This window comes from Humulus lupulus, chromosome X (genome assembly GCF_963169125.1).
Source record: "Humulus lupulus chromosome X, drHumLupu1.1, whole genome shotgun sequence".
Classification (NCBI taxonomy): Eukaryota; Viridiplantae; Streptophyta; class Magnoliopsida; order Rosales; family Cannabaceae; genus Humulus; species Humulus lupulus.
Window position 1 is genome coordinate 90,360,777 of NC_084802.1, and position 22,283 is coordinate 90,383,059.

At 37.1% G+C, this 22,283-nt stretch overlaps 1 pseudogene; it reads right to left on the reverse strand.

Annotated features, from left to right (window-relative positions):
- Positions 1–5,393: 5,393 nt before the first annotated feature.
- On the reverse strand, positions 5,394–16,750 carry LOC133805351 (ubiquitin carboxyl-terminal hydrolase 10-like; annotated as a pseudogene).
- Positions 16,751–22,283: the final 5,533 nt, after the last annotated feature.

Below are 22,283 nucleotides of genomic sequence, written 5' to 3' on the forward strand. Positions count from 1 at the left end.
CGCATAGAGATGCCCTTAATGAAGGGTGCCTTGCATCTCAACTCGAGACCCATCGTCACTCGGCGACATCTAGGCGCGAGTGCCTTGCACACTTGACCTCACATAGCGAGGCCCTCAATGAAGGGTACCTTGCATCTCAGCGCGAGGCCCATAGCCCCTCGATGGCATCTAGGCGCGGGTGCATTGTGCACCTAGCCTCACATAGTGAAGTCCTCAATGAAGGGCGCCTTGCATCTCAGCGCAAGGCCCATAGTCCCTCGGCGGCATCCAGGATCGGGTACCTTGCGCACCCGACCTCAAATAGGGAGACCCTTAATGAAGGTTGTCTTACACCCGTCCTCTCATAGCGAGGCCCTTAGTCAGGGCTACCTTGTGCACCCAGCCTCATATAGTGAGGCCCTTGGATGTGTGAGGTTGATCCTTGCGGCTTGGCTTGGGATGTTTTAAGGTATAATTTCTCATATTCACACTTTCCTCCGAGTCTATAAGTATACTTTTTAGCTTTCTTGTAGACTCCTTCATATGTTCCTTGTGCGATATGTATGATATTCATACTTCGCCTTACTTTAAGAGCCATAGAAGGCTCACCATTTGTGTGTTATCTTGTTGTGTATGAAGAGAAAAAAATACATTTGGGTGGTGTGTTACTTTGTAGTGTATAGAGAAACACAAACACTAGATAAATAGGGAGGTGATCCAAGTGCCCCCTTGTAATTGAATGTGGGCATTTTCTAGTGCGGATCCCAAGGCTACAATAATGAATCTGTGATTTTAATGTCCACCCTTCACCTTAGAAATGATCTAATTGCTAGGAAGTCCTGGCTCTCCCTGTAAATATTGCAAACCTTTGACCCATTTTACCACACCAAAACTTGCTTGGCTTAGTGGTATTCCTTCTAAGTCATCTCCAAGGGCTCAAAGGTTCTGTCCTCTATAGAAGCACTCTTGAGGTCATTTTCTCCCTTTAATTATTTTTTGTCCCATGTGAGTTTTGTAGTGTGAGTTTTTTTCGATTAAGAGGTCGTCTTCACACTTTGAAAGTTCCACCCTTGCATACCCAAGGATTTGTCTTTGCACATCCAAAGGTCCACCCTCGCTTGCACATCCAAAGGTTCGCCCTCGCATATCTCACCTTTGTACATCCAAAGGTCTACCCTTGCATATCCAAGGATTCATCTTTGCAAATCCAAAGGCCTGCCCTCGCATATCCAAGGACTTTCTTACTCACATCTAGGTATGCTTTTCTTTACTGGTGATCCTGTGTCCTATTCTTTGCTTTTATATGAGGGTAGACATCGTAGGTTTGTCTTTATCTTTTCCTTAAGAATTCCGTATGCCCAAGGTGTGCTAGGCGTGTATGCATAGGGTCTTATTTTACCTTAATTTCACCATTTTTTTTTTGTAAATACAGGGTTGTTTTCATGCACACACATCCGTCGAGTCTTAGTCTATCCATGGTGTTTAGATGGTCCTTGAATGTCCCTCTTGGTATTGAACCTATCGAGTTGTCATCCTTCGACTATGAACCCGATACCCACAAACCCACCGCAAATGCAGGTGTGCGAATGTGCTACCTGCAGCGCCTATCCTCCCCTTGGTTCTCAAAGGAGCCTCATGACACACCTCACATAGATGACCTCGCAAAAGATGAGGCCATGGACCCCACGAGCCTACTTGAGGTAACAGAAGATGCATGAGGCAATGGGTCTCGCGAGGGGCATCTCATGCACAGGGGTCTTGCGGCTCAAGGACCTCACTAAAGGATGTCGGGCCCTGAGGGTCTCGTGGCTTGAACACCTTTAGAGAGGAGGTCCTCATGACACTTCAGACCTTTATGGGTGCTAGGCGCCTTGGCCCTTGCCACTTTTATCAAGTATTTTGAAGAGATACATCCCATAGGTGGTGAGTGACAGTTATCACTTTGTGTCTCTCATAAGTGAGATATGATTAAATGATTTATTTTGATGTGTCTCTTTGGTGGAACCTACCTCGAAGGCCAAGGCAGAATCTGATCAATGAGACGCTTATAATAGTCATGAGATGGCCTCGTAAGTGGTATGGATGTCACAAGGCAAGAGGGCCTCGTAAGATGATGCCCAAGGACCTTGCGTGAGGTATAAGTCTCGTGGGCTAGATAATGCTTAGCCTTGTGAGATGAGGTGTGTGGGGAGCCTGGGCATGAGGCTTGGATGAGAGGTAAGTGACCTCGTGGAAAGGCATCTCGTGAAAAGGGTGCACCTCGCGATGAGGAAGCACCTCGCGAGAAGTATCTAGGGAAGGGTCCTTGTCTTGCATGCGATGCGAGGTGGTATGAGGTGTGGACCCTTGTTCCACTCGAGGTGATGCCCTTTCAAGAAAGGCCAAGGGTACTGTCCCTATGAGCTCCCCTGGACTAAGTCTTGCTATTGGCATTGGGTGTCATTGGAGACCAAATGAATGTGTCCACACCTAATTTTTGGTATTCGCATTTCCCTCATTTTTTGTATCTACATTGACCAATGCATCTATTTACTTGTTTTTCATTTAGGTGCTTACAGATGATATATGGAGAGGCTCTCGTGGGTTTTTAGAGGTCCCTTGGAGGTGTCTAGCTCCCATCCTTGATGGTCTCCATTTCTTATTTTGAGGTAGGCTTTCGAACCTCTTTCTTTTTATTTATACTATGTCTTTAGACGTGTTATAGCATAACCATAAGTCATGACGCCTAGGCTTACTATACATGTATGTGCGGAGAGAAAATTTGGGCATGCATTTTTATGCCTCATAGGGTATTGCACTTTCGTGCCTACACGCATGCAATTTGGACCTCGTTTGGTGGTCAATTAGCAATTTAGGCATATAACATGACTCCTATATAGCTTTTGCATGTAGGACCTTTCCTTAGATTTTACACATGCATATGTAGTTGAACTTAAACAAGCATGTTTGTACCTTGTAGAATATCGCACCTCCGTACACACACGTTCTTAAACTACCACCAATCGCGAGACTTTTGCCTATGGACTCCGAGGGGTTTCCTGGTGTTTCTCCAGGTGTTGTCCCTTAGGTAGAGGGTTTGGGCCGTCGAGAGCTAACTTGACTCTGTCTTGAGATGCGATGGAGCAGACATGGTTGTCGTGCCTGAGGTCTATGTGGCTCTACTTGAACCAACACTCCTAGAGTTACGGGTGAATATAGCCTTCATGGAGGGGAATATCCCTCCTAAACCTTCATTATCGCCTGAACCTCCATCACCACCTAGTGACCACAAGAGGAAAACTTCATGCCACCCTAGCTTCGATGTCCTTTTTGTGGGAGGCTTGGCTAAGGAAATTCGTAGGGACTTTCGTGTAGTTCATGAGTATTTTTCCTTTTAAGTACTTTTATGTAAGGTGATTTGTTTGTTGGTAGTTGAATCACTAGTCATATGTGAACTTTTTCAATATTGCAAGGATATATTGGCCTTCGGGCTTCTATTTATCCTTTTTATATATATATATATATGTCTGTGCTTCATGCTCATTGAAGGAGCGTTTGAACTCCTCTTATGTATGCATGTTGGTTAATTTTAAGGATTTGTTGACCCTTTGGGTATCTCCCATTCTCTTTTTTTTTTTTTTTGATATTCGTCATGCGCCCGCTTTTGACTTTTTATTTTTGATCGAGAAGTGTCCTTCTCGTTATTATGCATAGTACTATTTTTGCAAGTATCTTCTTCGAGACCTTTTTTACAAGTGTCTTCTTTGAGACCCTTTTCGCAATCATCTTCTTTGAGACCCTTTTTGGGCTAGGTGACTTTTGTCAACCTAGGAATATTATGATGACCCATTTTGGTCCTTGATGTGATCTCCCCTTAGGTTAGGGCCCTTATAGGGAGATGGCACTTGTGAAGCCTCGCAAACGCCTCTTTTCAAGGCCATTTTCTCGATTATGAGGGAGTTTTTGCAAAGACTTCCTTTAGGGCCCTTTTCCCTAGGTTAGGCGACTTGGTCAATCCAGACATAGGGATCTCTTTGGGCTCCCCTTTTGTCTTCTATGACGTAGTCCCTTTGTAGGGTGGGTGTGTTTGTAAGGAAGTCACTTTTGAGGGACCTTTTGACTTTCTTAGCCTCTATAAGGATAGCTAGTCCTTATAGATTCAAATGGTATCTTACAAGGTTCATCGCTTATATGTATATATATTATAAGTATTTTTATATTCATCTCAAAAGACTAGGCACCTGTTTTCCACATGGTCGGGTGCCTATTGAGGCTTGCGAGGCTAGTCACCTATTTTTCACAAGGCTATGTGCCTATAAATTTCTTGCACATCTTGAGGTTAGGCACCTATTTTTCACAAGGCCAGATGCCTAGTGAGGTTGGTTATAATACCTCCCAAGTGGTTGATGGGATCTGTCTCGTCAAGGACTTTGTTTTTCACGCTTTTAGATACACGGAGGTTATCCTTGATGAATTCCATTAGCTTCTCCTTGAAGTCTTCTTGTAGACCTCTTCAAATCTTCAAGCTTTCACTTTCACCTTGCTTCACGTTGGCTACGTACAACGTGGTGCTGATGGAGGAACTCATCCAAGAACCGTTGCCATGATCTGATGCTTCCGGGACTTAATCTCTTCATCCACTTGCATGTGGCTCCTTTCAAGGTGACCATGAAACAATGACATCTAGCCGTATTGTTGACCCCTCTCAGCTTCATTAAGTCATTAAAGGCATTGAGGAGACATTTAAGATTAGTAGTGCCTTCATAGGGGTCATATTGGGTTATTAGAAGTTCTTATAGAGTCTTTCAACCTGGATCTCGCGCATGAAAGGTGACTCGTAATCAAAATCATCATCCACCACTACAAGAAAAAATGCTTTTAATAACACCGAAAATGTGTTATCAAAACATACCATAACACTTTCTGATGTGTTAAGACCGACTATGTTATCGTAGGTCAGGGTACTTTACATAACACTTTATCATTGTTATACAGATGTGTTATTATACTGTCAACGATAACACATTTTCTGTGTTATTTTAATATATAGATAAGTGTTTAATTATGTTATTTATAGTCGATTATATAACACATTTCAATACATATAAATTTGTGTTCTACTACACTTTAGTATAACACATTTTTTGTGTTATACTATACTTTAGTATAACACATTTTTCTGTTATACTACACTTTAGTATAACACATTATTTGTGTTATATAATGAAGTTTGCATAACACAATTCTTTGCATAAAAAGTGTTATTGTAATAGATATTATAACACATTTTTCGTATTATTGTAATATTTAGATAAGTTTAAATTCTCATTATATATTCATTTATATAACACTAATTTATTCTATTATATTATAATTTTTTTTATATAATTAAAATTAACTTTCTAATATATACTAGCATCATCAAATGAACTTGATTTTCAAATAATAAATAGTAAAAACATTCAAAATTATATTAACATTCCACAAATTAATTTAAAACATTCAACACTATCATCAACAACAAAATTCTCTTAAAGTATTCAAGTAGTCTTAAATATTCAACATATAAGCCTTGAATAAGAAAATTCAAGGACGTGTCTAATTTGTTCTTGAGGTATCTGCTATACGAGAATCTTTTCAAGTGGAAAACAAGAATCTCGGGCAACATCCACAAGTCTAGTTTCTTGGTAACTTGTCTATGTTCCTTGCACCTGGGGCAGTACCTATTGAAAACAAAATGAACAAGACTTCGATTAATGGAAATTTATTTCAAAGGTCAAAGTATAAAATTATCTGAATTTGAATAGGTATCCCACCACATGTCATCAGGCCCCAGAGGTTCTTCCTTCAGAAATGCCTCCAAGCATGTAAACAAAGAAATAGCTTATGGTCGATTTTTCTTCACGGTAAACCCAGCCTTGTGAACCTCAGGGAGATCCTTGAGAAAGCTGATATCATACAAGTTTTGTTCTTTGTCAGTCCAGTCCAAATATACCTTTACAACTCTACTGGAATTTAATAAAGTGTCCTTCTCAATGGCCTTGCAGCTCGAACTATTTCCATCAGTAACAAAAAGTTGAAAGGATAATGCTTCGCTGGATTTTTCCTCTACTTCTGCATCATCCACTGACAAGTTCTTAGAATTGTAGCTGTTTGATGGTTCTTCAATAACCTCTTTTTCAAATCCATTTTCCTTACCATTTTGGAGCTTAACTGAAGGACACGTTCTCTTCAAAGGTGACAACAATCTAGTAACAGAGGCTTCAACATTGGCTCCACATATTGGCTCTTTTAAATAAGTAACGAAAGGGGTACCGATAAGCTTTCCCTGACAACCCTTAACACTGTTTGACGGGCACCTGAAAATCCAACTATCTATGTTAGGAAATCCAGCAGAAGTCTAACAAGCAGTCTGCGTAGATGATCCAAGACATAAAATGACTAGGATACAAAAAATTAAAACACATATTTCTCAAAAGCAGATAATATAGCCAGTATTATCCAGTCAACACTTGACTTGGAGCGCTTGAACTTTATTCATACGGACTTCAGCTTCTTAATGAACAAGTCTTACTTATGTAAGGCCAATAATTATTTTAATTGATACTATAATCCCCTTCTGAAATTACTTAGTTAAAGCTATTTTTCAATAGATGGATTGGTAACACCAGTTTGTACATCACATGTTTACCAGTGCTATTTACCAATTACATAAGGATAGGAATGCAAGCTTACTTTTCATTTGGTCGATGAATTATTTCAACTCTGGATCTTCCCACGACGTTTTTAGAAAGTCTATAAGCCACAATATGGTCATCCTCCTTAATTGGAGCCAATAGCTCTGAGGGGTTTTCCAAATATCGAAAAATCATATGTTCATAAACCTGGCAATCGAAATTACAGTTTCTCAACCACTAGAACTAAAAATAAGGGAATAAATAAAATAAATTGTAGCAGATATCAATGGAAACCAAATTTACCTCTGCAAGCAGAAGAATCTCATTAGTATTCAAGCAGCAAGCATTACTTAGTTGTTCACTAAGATCTTTACAGCAACCTTGCTTTAGCAAACTAACAGTGTATGGCATAGGAAGACCACTTCCATCGTCATAAAACACAGTCACAGTTATTTGCCGAGTTGCAGTTGAAGGTAGCGGCAACGACAAATGCATGAAGGGATCAAAAGTGATTGAAATCTTTCCACATACTGGGCAAACCAATGTCGAATTATATTGACCCTGACCATTAACATATAAACATTTTAAGAGAATAAAATACTGTTGTACCAGTACAGGAAAAAATAAATGCTTATGGTTCAAGGAAAGAATAAATATAGATTTCAAGAAAGAAGACTTTAATTCCCACTCACCTGGCAAACATCCACTATCAATGAGTCATTCCGGGCCCTGTGATTTTTCCAACACTCAACGACAACTTCCTCATCTGGGCGACCATCTGAATCCTTTGCTTCTATGTAAGGTTTTTGTTTAACACAATTTAAATCCTCATGCAGTCCATCCAACAAGAATGCAAGAAGTTCCTGAAAAGAGAAAATTTATGACATGAAGCAATATAGTGATCGTAAAAAAGAGTAAACTATAAAAATATATTTATATATATATAGGAGTTAGTTCAATCGGTATGCTTCTTTAGCCTATTGATAGGAACAAATAATTTGTATGAAAAGTAGTATTTAAATTTTTTGGGGATTGATGATATATGGATAAAGGTGATATATGGTGGACTTTAGATTAAAATCAAGAACTCAAAATTGATTTCTCGATTGATAGTGAAAAAAATCCTGTTGTGACGACCCCATATTATATATACATGTATGTGTGCTACATGTAAACTACCCTGAATGGTTTATCTCATTTGCAATATGGACAAACTAATCATAGAAAACATATCTAACAGACCCTAACGTCATAAAGTATAGATAAGCACAATACAAATTTGTTTGCTAAAGCCACACAAAGAGGTTTTAATTTTAAAATCATTAGCTCAATGAAGTGACTAAATATTAGTAAGAAAAGCATTTGCCCAATTTAAAAAGGCTGAGAAAAAATAAAAGAAAAACTTAGACTTAGTCCCAGTATCATCTGCAAGCACAAGTCCAAAACCAGAGTACTATAAACATAAATAACAGATTGATTTCTCCAACTTCATGCGCTAAAATTTCTCCCAAAAATAAACATCAGGACATAAAAATACATTAAACATTGAAGTATTCAGTAGTGAAAGCTTTGCGATTATTATTCAATATACAATACTAACTTGAGAATCATGCTGGTTATAGCCACTGAACTGGGGAGCAAATCGAGTTAATTTTCCCTTGAAAACACGTGGTGCAATTGTAGTTCACCCTGAGGACCATAATTTCCTCAACAGCTCACCAAAGGCGATTGCAAGCGCACCCTGCACAGCTAAAATATACTTTAGAAATTGTATAAGCACCAGACCTACTTAAAATTCAAGTTATCCCTATGAAAAAAATAGAAAGAAGATAAAAAAATAACTAAAACCTACATGCATTCCCAAAGGATTTTTAGTATTGATCTCATCTTTGTAATCTTGCAAGAAATACTCAACAAGAGGAGGCGTGTGAACTAAACATTGCAGGGCACTATTCATAAAGCAAGTATTTCCCAGATTCTGCAATCCTACCAAGCCTTCCCTTTCTCCTTTTGTTGACTTGTAAGCATCATATCCATCATCAATATCTGAGAATCACGAACTTACAGCATTTCCCTGATATAAATTAGAGCTATATCCAGTTGAATGGCCATTTGACAAAGTACACGTTCTTAGCTAATTTTCAAGTAGTGGGACAAAAGTGAAGCATATAATTGTAAATTTATATTTCTATTCATTAAGATTTGTCCACTAAAAAAAAATATAAGAGTGTAATCCCCCATTCTCTCTATTCTGTAGCCATTAAATAATTTATTATACTTGCCATGGAATGAGACCATACTAAACTAGCTAAGATTTTCTAGTAGACATTATCTAACTTGACATGACCTCCGCATAATTTAGATTTCTATTTTAATGTTTTGTTATCAATATGGGGCAGAATGTTCACAGAATCATGCAAACGCATCAGACTGATGAAAAGTTCAGATTTTAAATTTCCCTCTATTAGTTCATCTCAATATTCAAAATTGTCCCCTGTTTCTATATCTTATACTTTTCCCTGGTAGATTATGTATCTTTTCAAAATGAGTATAGAGCAATTAAACATTCTAGAGCAAATGACTTAGTACTTTGAGTGCCTTGGTACTAATAGAGAGTGTTACTTGAAAACAAGTATAGAGCAATTAGTTAAACATGTTCTGCTAGTTGTTCACTACCACACTAGCACTTCAATATTCTAGTGCCACACTATTCATTTCATATTTTCATTTGACATCTCTTCATATTCTAGTGCCACACTATTCATTTCATATTTCCAAATAAAGAGCCATTAAGCTCTTACCTTCATATAAAGCATAACCAAGGAGACACTGAAGTCTGATCTATGAATGAAAAATGTTGTTGCACCATAAAACTGGAAACAACAAGAAACAAAAAAGAAAAAAAACAAGCTCAGTAATTCCAGAAAAGAAAAGATTAAAACACATGTTGGGACTTGCAAAAGTTTTGAGAACTGAAAGTGGCAAGTTAAGTAATTTTGTACAACCTGTTGGGAGATAACCAGGAATATTAGCATAGGCAGGCCATTTTCTACACAGCAAGCAAGCTGCATACAGAACAAGGAAAAAAGAAAGTGTTATTAAGGGCTTTTTAATAATGTTATGTTATGAAGACATAAAAGTAACAGAGTTTTCTGGACATTACAAGTGGGAATCCCCTTGCAAAGAGCCCAAGACCAACAACAGAAACCATGTTGATTGCAACTTATAGTTTAGTAGAATTTCTAATTTCTAATTCATGTTGATTGCAACTTATAGTTTAGTCCCTTCACTTATCTTTTTTATTCTCTCTTTTCAATCTAAATATGATTCAAACCACTTGTAAGAAAATGTGACTGAAATTAATTGTATATTTATATAAATAATTTTTACACAAACATAATTCATTATATGTATAGTTTCATAATACAAAGAGTGCAATAAAAATTAAATCTGTAGACTTCAGCAATTGATGATTTCAGATTTTTATAATCTTTAAGAACAGTGGACTTTTTTCTTTCTTCTTCTTTTCTTATTTGGTCTTATTGAATAAATGTAAAGTAAGTATAGACTTGGAAATGTTTATCACATTAAATAGAAAAATAAAAGAGAGGTCTTAGTGAATCAAAGAACCTTGCAAGAACCAGTGATGATAACTTTATCACCATCTTCTAGGAATTTACGGGTTGCCCCTTTCAGTGACAGTGACTTCTATCCATTCCATGACAACTCTAACAAGCATCCCAAGACTCTGGCTCCTGTTTGGACATACAACATTCAAAATGATCAACCTAAATCAAAATAATAGAAGTGCAGAGCTAGAGCAAGATTCATATGAAATTATCTCCACCACTTATATATATATAAACTGAAACCATATAGGTCCACTAATGGTTCTGGTTCCCACGCCAGGTCTTAAGTTGCAACCATTAATAGTATGATGTGCTATCTGTTGAGTCAATGTCCAATATCTGTAACATGAGTTTACCAAAATTAATATTAATAATAGAATGACCCCATAAAGATATGACATGAGAAAGAAATGAGGGATTTTCATGCCTGCTGTTTTGGCCATCATGTAAATTTTAAACATGTACAAGCGGATTTTAAGACATTCCTAAAAGTACAGCGTGAAAAGTTGCTTGGCATAACATATAACACACTGTATGTCAAACTGAAGTACTACCTAGAGAAAATCAATATGATTCCAATTTGACCTAACTAACCAAAAGTAGGCTTGAAGAAATCCAGATTGAGGCAATAGAGAAGTGAATTGGGTAAATAATCTACTGTATGTAATGTAATTAGTGGGTGCTTACAAGTGATTGAAATTACTCTTGGTGACCACAGTTGAATCCTTTGCGCCAGCATGTTTGATTTCAACCTAGCAAGAACAAGCATTTAATCATGATCCGAATAATACAGTAGAAAAACTAGTTGCACAACTTTTTTTTGAGATTACAGCTAAATACCTCTAACTGAATGTCATAATTTTAGAGACCTTTTCAGCCAGATAAGGCAATGGACGGGGATCCTGCAATATAAAACACACATCATATTGCTTGAATTGGACTACTAGAACTAGAACTTAATTGTCAGTGATAAGTATGAGGCACGATTTAGAACCACATACCCATCATATTATATAGAGCAATATATACAATTATTTATCAGACTACCATACTCCTAGAGCAATATGAATGTTACTTATGTATGCCTAGCAATCAAGTCATTTTCAGAAAAGAGAAAGTATTATGATGGAAAAATAATTAAGAAATCATTACAACTCCCCACTTAATTTCCATAAAACTAACAAATGTCTAATTATTATTCAACTATATCATTAAACCAGAAAAACAGTTGATGCACATTTTAAACTAGAAACAAAGAGGTCTGAGATTCATAGCCCAGCAGCATAGAAAAACAAATATCTAATTATTATTCAACTATATCATTATGCCATGTAGCGCACACACATATGCATATATACATACATACTATTTAGTATCCCATAGAGAAAAAAAAAGAGGTTTGCAAATTATCATATTACTTCAGTAGCCAAAGGGCAAAAGTAAATGTTTCTGTAAAACTGAAAACTTAACTTCTCTTTATTTAGTGTAACAATAAAAATAATTAAAGAAATAAATAATACTTAACGTGACATCTAGGCAAGTAAGATGTTTGACAAACATTTCACATGCTTAGGGAGAGATATGTTTAGGATGTCAAACCAAACATTAAATCAAAATCATAAATAGATGAAAAATGACTCAGATTCTAGCATATAGGAAATTTTTAAATTTTAAGAGAGAAAGAAAGTAAAAGTAAATATATATATATATATAAATACCTTTTCATTAGTATGGCCGGTAAAGGTTAAGCTGCAAGCATTTGCAAAAAGACTCCTCTTGAGATTCCATAGTTTTAAAGTGTTGTCGGTGGAGGCAGAAACAAGGGTCTCTGAATCCAAGAATTTCACATAGCTTACAGCTTTGCCATGGCCGGCCAATACACACCAGGGTCTTTTAGCATATCTTCGATCATAACAGTAGGTTCTGTAATCCGCAGACCCAGAAGCCAGTAAGTGGGTTGAATGGGCAGAGAACTGGACACAACAGACATTTGCAAGGCTCCTAATAGTTCCTAAACAGTTTTTCTGCACAAAAAATATATATAGTTATGTATAAGCTTTTTATTGAAGCAAAAAGTAAAAATTTTCTTTCAAGTACCATGGATAATTCGAAGGAAAGTGACAAAGTATAATAGGCATATTTGGCCACAACCGGATCCTTTCACATTTTTTTAGAATGTTAAAAGCTCATCTTGTATAATCATGTGAAAGGACTCCAGGAGGGACCTTTTTTATTTCCTATAGATAATGTTTGTATCATACAAACACAAACTATTTCTTTAGGTAGAAAGAAAAAGATCCAAAGGTAATGAACTTCATCCTTGTTATGTCGACACCTTACTACTTCAATAAAGCTAGAATCCTCATTACATATACATATATATAGAGAGTGAAATCATATATATATATATAGAGAGAGAGAGAGCATACCTCGTTGATGCTCCACAGTTTCACAGAGAAATCATCACTTCCACTGGCTAATTTAGTGGGGTATACTTTTGAAAAGTCAACGGACCATGCTCTCTTCTCATGCTCATTGTATTGAGAGAAAACCTGACCAGTGCTAGCATCCCATAACTGAAAATTCAAGTCAACCATTTCATTAGAACGTATGGGCATTACTAAACACAAACATATATGTTGTAGTATATACCACAGAATTTTAAGGTGAAAACAAGTTGAGCATGATGTGTGTCAAGTATAGACAGAAATCCCCACATTTTATAATATCTAAAGGAAAAACTTACAAACATCTGCTCTTTACTTAAACACCCTTACAATATTACTTTTTTTTTGGTAAATCACAATGAAAAACCTATGCGATAACATTAAGTCACAATTATAGCACAAGATATACAAACCTTGACTGCACCATCATAATTAGTAGAGGCCAAATAGTTTTTGATGTAGTTGTTCCAGGAAACACAACTGATCTTTGATTTGTTTGACATCTCAATCACTGGATTGTGAATATCAACAGAATCATTGAGGAGAGAATTAAACTCAAATATCTTTATTTTCTTTGAAACTCCAGCAGTTGCAAAGTAGTCTTCATCCCTGTCGAAACTCAAGGAGCATATTACATTCAAAGAATTACTAAATTCCCCATTTCTTAAGACTCCGCGCACTTCAAATTTACTGTAACGGGCATACTTGCACAATCCATCAAAAAAGGCTCCCAGGAAGTCACTTGGATTCTGTTTCTCTTCATCTTTTTGAGCCAAATACCATCTATCACGATTTTTCAATAACTCGTTATCTTGGCGCACTATTGCATCAGTCTCAGGAAGCTAAATATTGGACCTCATACAGAAGTATGCACTTTCAAGCTGACTCATATTTTTCATCAATCTTGATTCACTTGTGTTAGAAACAGGGGACAATTGAGAAAGCTTATCTGAATTAGAAGGCTCTCTGTGAACAGATACATTTTGCTTTCCATGCACAGAGGAGTCAACATGAGCCAAGTGTTTGGAAGGGTGTGTTCTCTCGATTTCTTCAATATCTCCTTCAAAACACTGTATGTCTTCCACTAACTTAGAGGCATCCCTCTGCTTCTGTTCTTTTAATGACTCGAGGAAATGCAATAGTAATTCTGACTCACCATCATCCTGGTCAATGGCTAAAGATAACTCCTCTAGACATGCTTCCTGTAATCCATTAACTACTTCAGATTGCAGGATTTCCCTGTAGTCAAAAGCAACAACCAACAACTGAGAATATTGTATCATGGTGTAAAGGCAGTTGATGTACAGACTAAAAAAGCAGTTTCTATTTAAATCCACCAAATGTCCAAGACTTCCAATACATGAAGAAACAAAAATTTCTAACAGAGGCACAAGAATTGACAATGTAATTCCATATGAATAGATAAAGAATCCAATCACAAAGGATAAGAGGATTATATTATTCTTCAAGAAACTAATGGAAAAACCATATTGCCTAGGCTATTTTTCCAAAAATGTTGTCAGAAAAATCTCCTAAAGGGACCTGAGACTATGGTGCACTTTTTAGTCGCACCAGAAAAATGCATATCAACAAATACAATGACCATAGTAGGGCAATTTTGAAGTCTAGTTTCCAAAACGGTGGACTAATTGCTGCATGCCTGAAATATCTCCTGAATCGACCTGCGAGTATGCCGTACCTATAGTAGCAACCAGAAAATGCATATTGACATTCACCATGGTACGGCAATGGTAATTATTTTAAAATCAATTCTCATATAGTCATACCCTACAAAGGCTCATCTACACATGTGATGCAAATTGTGACAATTTATCAGATCACAATACAAAGATATGAGGAACCAATTTATAAGGGTTTTAATATCCTACAAATATAAATAGCCTAATTGTCAACAAAGCCATTCCAGGAGGTCAATATAAATATAATATAAAAGAAAATTGGTAATATTATCAATCAAAATTATTTTCTAATATGTCAACTATATTCACCAAGGCAATACGTCTTAGAAAATTTTATTCTTTTTTTTTTAATCACATCTAAAACAACTAGCATTTCCATCTTTGAATTTATCATGGACACGAATTTAGAGCTACCTTGTTGTTGGGCACGATGATGGTTCGGGATGAAGTAGCCATAGACAGAATCCAGCTTCCTTGGGATTTTCTGAAAGAAAATTTGGAGGAAGGATCCTATGGCGCAAATCCGACATAGCTGTGGCAAGTGTGCTATCTCAATCAAAATGACCAAGTAACTGAAAGAAACAACCCAAATTAATCCATCAGATTTTTCAGCCAATCCCCACATTCACAAACACATGTAATAAATAGCTAAAAAATAACATATTAATTAACATGATCTTTGCAAACAAAGCCCAAAATAAAAACAAACATTCACAAAATAAGCTGCTTGTAGAAATTTTCTAAAAACCGTTAGTTCAGTCTTATCTGTTAGGAGCAATACAGCTAATATCAACAGCAGGAAACCATAATTAATAGAATTAAAAATTCTTATTCCATTCAAAATTAACAACGTTTGGTATTTTCTGACAAAATAAGAAAGAAATACCTCTCAGAAATTAAACAGACTCAGAGAAGATAATAAGAAATCAACAAGCAACAAAGAACTAAGTGAACCATGGCAACTGACCAAAGCAGAAAGAATTGAAGTAAAAAATGGAAGACTAACCGTCATGACCTTGGATCAAAGCTCACTTTATCGTTGCTTAACAAATTATCAACTATTGGTCCAGAAAACTTTAATTATTAAAACATCTCCACAGAGGAAAGGCCAATGGAAAATAAGTGTAGTAGAATAAATCAGTTTTCTTAGTTACTTCTCTGATATGGAATGGAATGTTGGGTAATAAATTGGAAACATTCAAAGTAGACAAAAAAGATGTCAAGGATAAAGATAAAAAGTGGACAAATGTACTTTTTGATAAGGCTGCTTCCTAAATTATGAAACTCTACTTAAGATTCAACTCTTATTAAATTCAGGGAAAAAAAATGTTAAGTGATGTCTTTAACACACACAAAATGTAAAAAAGATGCCTGTAACCATAAAATTGAAGAAAAAGTTCATTCTCCAATAATTAAAAAAAAAAAAAAGTCGGGACTTATATAACACTGCAATAATAATGCGATTAAGATGTACCTGTATACTTCACACATATCATGAAAGAATATATATATATACATTCTAGCAACCCTTCATCTTAACTAGAAAATATGAATATCTAGCCAGACCCCAGTAATATGCTACTTTCAATTTTACAAACAACAAGTTTTAGAACAAAGCTAGTAACCACACCACGTGCGTTATATTCATGATCGATCAATGGACCCAGGTAAACAGTTCTATAAAGTCTCTAAAACCTACACGAGAGACAGACCACAACTACTTTCCGTTTGGTTGCCAAGAAAACAAAATGAAAGGGGGGAGAAAGAAAGAAAGAAAGAAAAACTAACTCAAAACATGAAACAAAATCTCATTTAGCTCAAATGAGTTGTTAATTCTACAATTCTCACACACAGAATCACCAAATAATTCTCTTCAATTTTCTCGGCAACCAAATAGGAAAATAATTGAAAGCTCAAACTGTAGAAAAAATAATGAAATCAAAGGCATACCTGTACAAATTCCAACAAAACAAACGAAGCACCGGAACATGAAAAGCCGCGAAATGCAATCTTAACGAGGTAAGAAAGAAGAGAGGAGGTGAATTACAGAGGTGACGAAATGCAAAAACCCTAAAAGGCAGAGCAAAACTGAAAGCAGTGGTGAAAGAAGAACAATCCAAAAGCACACAATAATAATAAAGCGATGGAAAGAAGAATAATCCGGTGTCGTCGTTCGCCTCTAGTGTCGTGTGAGGGCTTCGGCCCGCGTGGTCGGAAGCTTCGACGGGGCTGATGGGAGAAAGAGATCCGAGAGAGAGGAGAGAGAATGATGAGGAAAAAGGAGAAAGAATTGAAGGGAATGAATTGGGTCTCACAAATGAAAAGAAAAAGCTAAGTGTGGCGGGATGGTGGAATTATTACTGCCTCTTTTCATAAAGTGGGCCAATATATTACTCTAGCATAACACTTTTTTATTAGTATTATATTCGTCTGTTATGGAAATGGGTATTTGGTGTAGTGGCACTCTCCTCCTCCTAAGGCTGTAACTATCTTGTTCATGATAGTTCTCATGTCTGAATCCAACTCCCACTTCCTTTTTTCTAAGGTGTCTCGAAGGTCAGCAGGGTGAGTTTTCTCTTTCCCCTTGTCCTTTTAGGGAGCTAAAAGAGGCATGGTTCTGGCATGTGCCCTATTACTAAGCTTCTTTCTTAGATTTGATTAAGCTCCCTTGGAGGTGTGTGCTCCCAATCATCGTTCTCGTCTTCCAAATTGTATTGTGGGTTCCGCTCTGCCCAAGTGTTTGGAAAGGGGAGTTTTTTTTTTGGATGACCATGTCTCTCCATCATATACGGGGATGGTTGTTTCCTTCTTTCTTCGTTCCCTCCCTTTGTAAGTGGGGAGAGAGAAGTCTGTCCTCCCTTGTAAGAGAGAGTTAAGACCTTCTTCCATGTTTTCCATCGTCTTTTCTAACCTTTGATTCTTCATGTACTGCTCACGCATCTCCTCCTCATGTAGGCGAGTTTGGGAGCTTGAGCTGGCCGAGTGTACCCACACAACCTTGTCAGACCTACAAGATGATGGCCTTGGGTCACCATGGAAGGAGGTTACAGGCACTGGAAGTCTAGGTGGAAGCAGGTGGATGTTCACTGTCGGAGGTCTAGGTGGAGGTGGTTTGGTGGCTCTTGCTTGAGACTGAGTAGGAGGTGGTTGTGTGGTCCTCTTGAGAGCCATTGGTGGACCAAGAGTGTCTTCGACAAGGGTCTCCACAGAAAGGGTTGCCTCTCTCTCTCTCCTCCTTGATTTGGTGGTCTTGGAGTACCCACCTTCTCCAGTGGCTGGGGGTCTCACCTAGATGCCTGTAGTTGGTTTCCATCGAGATGGACCTCTATGTCACTGAGGTGTTATGAATGCCTTGGCATGTTACTCAGATGAAATGAGATGAGGAAGAACTAAATGATGTTTGTTCTTCTCACAGACAGCACCAAACTGTTGATGGTAAGAACTCGTCAATGATGTTAGGTCGGAAAACTCAATGCTTAGTAAGAAAAGTACTTAGAAGGAACTTAGAAAGAACTTGAAGAAGAAAAATGTAGAAAAACAATAGAGCAAGAACTCGTATATTGCTTAATATCCTAAGTATACAATGAATTTTCCAACCCCTTTGTTGGAGGGGCAAAGATATATTTATAGTGCAACTCTAATGGCTCCTGATACATTGTGGTCCCAAGGGACAAGATTGTACATATGTACATTGTCAGGGTAGTGGAACAGGATGTAGTGGTGCAGAAGGCTATGGTGTCGACCTTGGTATATGGTCAGAGGTGTGCAGGTAGTGCCTCCACTCCTTGTACTAATTTTTACCACCACTACATGTGTGATACAAATGTCAGAGTCACGCATCTATCCTCCATATGGCCATACATCCTATACTTGTACATGTACCTTGTACCTGATGGTTGTCTCACATGTCCAAGATACACCTTTTCTTCAAGTTTCGTTATATTTGGCTAAGTGTTGAATGACTAATGGATTCTTCAGTGGGGTAGCATGGGTCTCCTTGATGCATAGAGGGATGTTGAGCCTTGCACATAATGGTGTCTTCTGCGCTTACCATGAGTCTTGTGGCTCATCTGTGGCATTTAGGCGTGGGTGCCTTGTGTACTGGCCTCGCCTAGCCAGGCCCTTAATGAAGGGTGCCTTTTATCTCAACGTGAGGTCCATCGTCCTTCGGTGGCTTCCAGGCACAAGTGCCTTACACACTTGGGCTCGCAAGGGTGCCTTACATCTTGGTGTAAGGCCCATAGTCCCTCGATGACATCTAGGTGTGGTTTCCTTGTGCACTTGGCCTAGTATAGTGAGGTCCTCAATGAAGGGAGACTTGCATCTTGGCACGAGGCCCATAGTCCCTCCACGCGCGGGTGCCTTGCGTACCCGGCCTTGCATAGCGATACTCTTAATGAAGGGTGACTTGCACCCGTCCGCACATAGCGAGGCCTTTAGTCAAGGGTGTCTTGTGCACTCGGCCTCATATGTTGAGGCCCTTGGACATCGCGAGGTTGAACCTTGCAGCTTGGCTTGGAATGTTTTAGGGGTTAATTTCCCACATTCATAAGTATTTATTTGAGACTCGATGTGCTCGGCCTCAAAGAAGCCGTCGAGGCCAACCTCTATCGGGAAAACTTATACAGGATCTTTACTTATTTTCATGTAGATCTAATATTAAGAAAATTAATATGAGATAACCTAGAACATGTTTCTAAAATTGAAATAAAAGAGAAAAAAATACAAGAATACTTACAGTATACGCAGCGGAATAAAAGAACCCTTCCTTCAGTTTCTCTAACTCTTGTATCCTCTCTGTCGTAGAGTATTATCAAGAAACTGAATCGATCTTCTATTTTCTTTACAACCTTCCAATGTATCCTTAGAATCACCTAGACTAGTGTGGGCAATTCTCAACACATGAGATAGATATAGAGAAAAGAAGAAAAAATAACAAAGAGGCTTAGAAAATGACTTGGTGTTTAGAGAGAATCTAAAACTTTCAGAAAACCAGTGATTAAACTTATGTTTTGACTTCTCTCTAGCACTCCTTTTATAGACTCAATTAGGCCATTTAATTTAATTAAAAAATCAATAAAATAATAGCCATTTTAAAGCCCAAGGTCGAAATTATCATGGGCTTTAGGCCCGTGAAATTTCCCATTTGATTATAAGCCCATTGGACTTAAAATCAAGGCCTGTATTATTTTCTATTGATTTAATTAATTAAATAATCATTTAAATCCTTTATCAAATTATTTATTTATAATTTGAACCTTGATTTAAAATTATTTATTAATTTAGATACCAATTTATCTTAATTAATAAATCTGCCCTAATTTCTCTTTTCTTCTCTAAATTACATAACTTTGTGAAACTATCCAAAATTGACCTAGTGAACTTTGATAATTCTAATTGATGATTAAATAAATTAATTGAGACTATCTAGATGATTTTATCCAAGGTACAATGGGGACCATGGGCCTATGAAATCAAGCTCCAATAAGTTATCATAAATCTAACAAATAAATTTACTAACTTATTAATTCCTCGTGACTCCACTATAGACTCGGAATTGCACTCTTGAATTCATAGAACGCTCTATAACAAATATAGATACGCTATTAATTATCCATTGTTACAACCACAATTGTCACTCAATCCTCTATAGATGGTCTACAATGAGATAGGACTAAAATAACGTTTTACCCCTCATTGTATTTTATCCTTAAAACACTTAGTTCCTTGTAAATGATATTTCAGTAAACTAATTTAATTACTGAAATGAGATCTCTATCATTTAACACCTTGAACCAAACAAAAAGGAAAACATCGTTTCACTTCTTCATAAAAAGCTATAGATCTTCATATCTATGATTAACACTCCCACTCGATTATATTAGCGAGTTCCCAAGATGTAAGTATGGGTTAGTCCGTAGGGTAAGCTGGTAACGAACAAGTCAAAGAACTCAAATAATACAATCAGTTAGAATAATAACCACTCAGAATTGAGATTGAATTGACCTATGGTCAACTATATGATATGACTATAATAGATAATAACGATATGTTTACTTATCTTATCAACTGTCAATATCGGTCCAATCCGATGTAACAAATACATCTGATCTTATCTACTTTGCTAGTGTTCTGGAAAGAACATAACACTGTAATGTGTAAGTAGATCATATCGTAGATTAGCAAGTCAGTGTAATCCTGTGCATTGACTAATCTTAGGACTAACTTATTTTGAACATATAATCATATTTATATTCCACTGTGATTACGTCACTATAAATAAGATTAGCTATATGCTCGGGATTTAATAGAAGTTTATATTAAACAAATAATCATGAAAATAAAAAATGTGAGCAAAGTGATTGACCAAGTTAACAAATGATTTCTATTCTTTTATTGATAATAAAATGCGATTACAAATAACTTGGGTTTTGATTAGGGCATAAAACTCCAACAACCTCGACATGTCTATCCACCACTGGGCCAAAGTGGGGAATATGAGGCTCGAAGGCGACTTGCTTATATTTATTTTTGTTTTGGAAGGAGGAGCTCGCCATAATTTAGTTTTCCTGGTGATAAAGCGACCTAAGATATAACCTTGCATCAATAATTGAATTGAGGGAAGCCTGGAGTTTTGAATTCAGGCTACTCGACCTAAGTGACCCACGAGCTAAGTTCTCACCTAATGTTATTATGTGAATGCATGTGCGGTCAGAAATCATGCGGCATAACCTAGGGAAATGCAGATACTTTGGGATTCGCGTGTCAGACCCAGTACCTCTCTGGAAAATGATTTAATGCAAAACCACTCTAGATACAGTGATCCTTAAGCTACCTAGAACTAAGCCTAAAATCCCTTAAATCTTCAAAGTCATATATTCAAACATTCCTCTCTCAAACCCAGAAACTAACCCATTGTTTTGGTACATTATTCCTAGTCGTTCCTAATGCTATCAGGTTTGGCCACATATAAAACCTAAACTAAACTAGTATTAGGCCAAAACAAGTAAAAAAAATACTAGAAATTTTCATAAAACTTATTGGAAAATAAGAAAATGAAATTTAAACCAGATAAAAAAAATACTTACAGTTTGGTTTCTTGGTCGACGAAATGAAGAAGGTTGGGGAAGAATAGGAAATTCTTAAAGAATCTGAGGTGAGAGTCTGAAAGTTCTTGGGAAACAAAGGAATGCAGAGAGCTTTGAGTGTTTTGAAAAGGAAGAAAGAAAAGAGGAAAATTTTAAAAGGCAAATGTGGTAAGCTCAGGCTTGGTTCTCTTATTTATACGAAAACTTCGGGAACCGATCAAGGACACACGATTAGATCATTTTAAAATCCAAGGGCCTGAATTAAACAAACCAAACGGTGGGAAAAAGTTGACAAGACAAGTGTTACAGTACTCGAAACCCGAATAGGCTCCTATTACATACACGCACGTGTCCCATACTAGAGTGAGTTGGAGGGCACGTTTTCTCATAATAGAAGTCGAAAAAGCCCCTACTGTGCATGTCAGAATTGACATCGTGCATGAGCAGGAGCTTGGGGCCAAATGTTGTACCCCAAAATAACTAGCTGAATTACTCAAAACAAGGTACAACTGGAAGACAAGCGTATGAAGAAATGTACATATAGAGTATCTTGTTAACTCTGGGATGAGAAGCTCTAGTCAACTTGACAGCCTATGACAACCAGATAGTCTCCAGATCACCTTTTATGCCAACAACTTAGCTCGAGGTACGCATAGCTAGGATCGCCTTCATGAAACTCCGAATATGACCCGTGCTAGTTTAGATTAGTCCTATAGTACCTAGCTCAAGGAATGTGTTCAACTCGCGAAAGCCTGGCCATGACGCATAGTGAAGGATCCGAAAA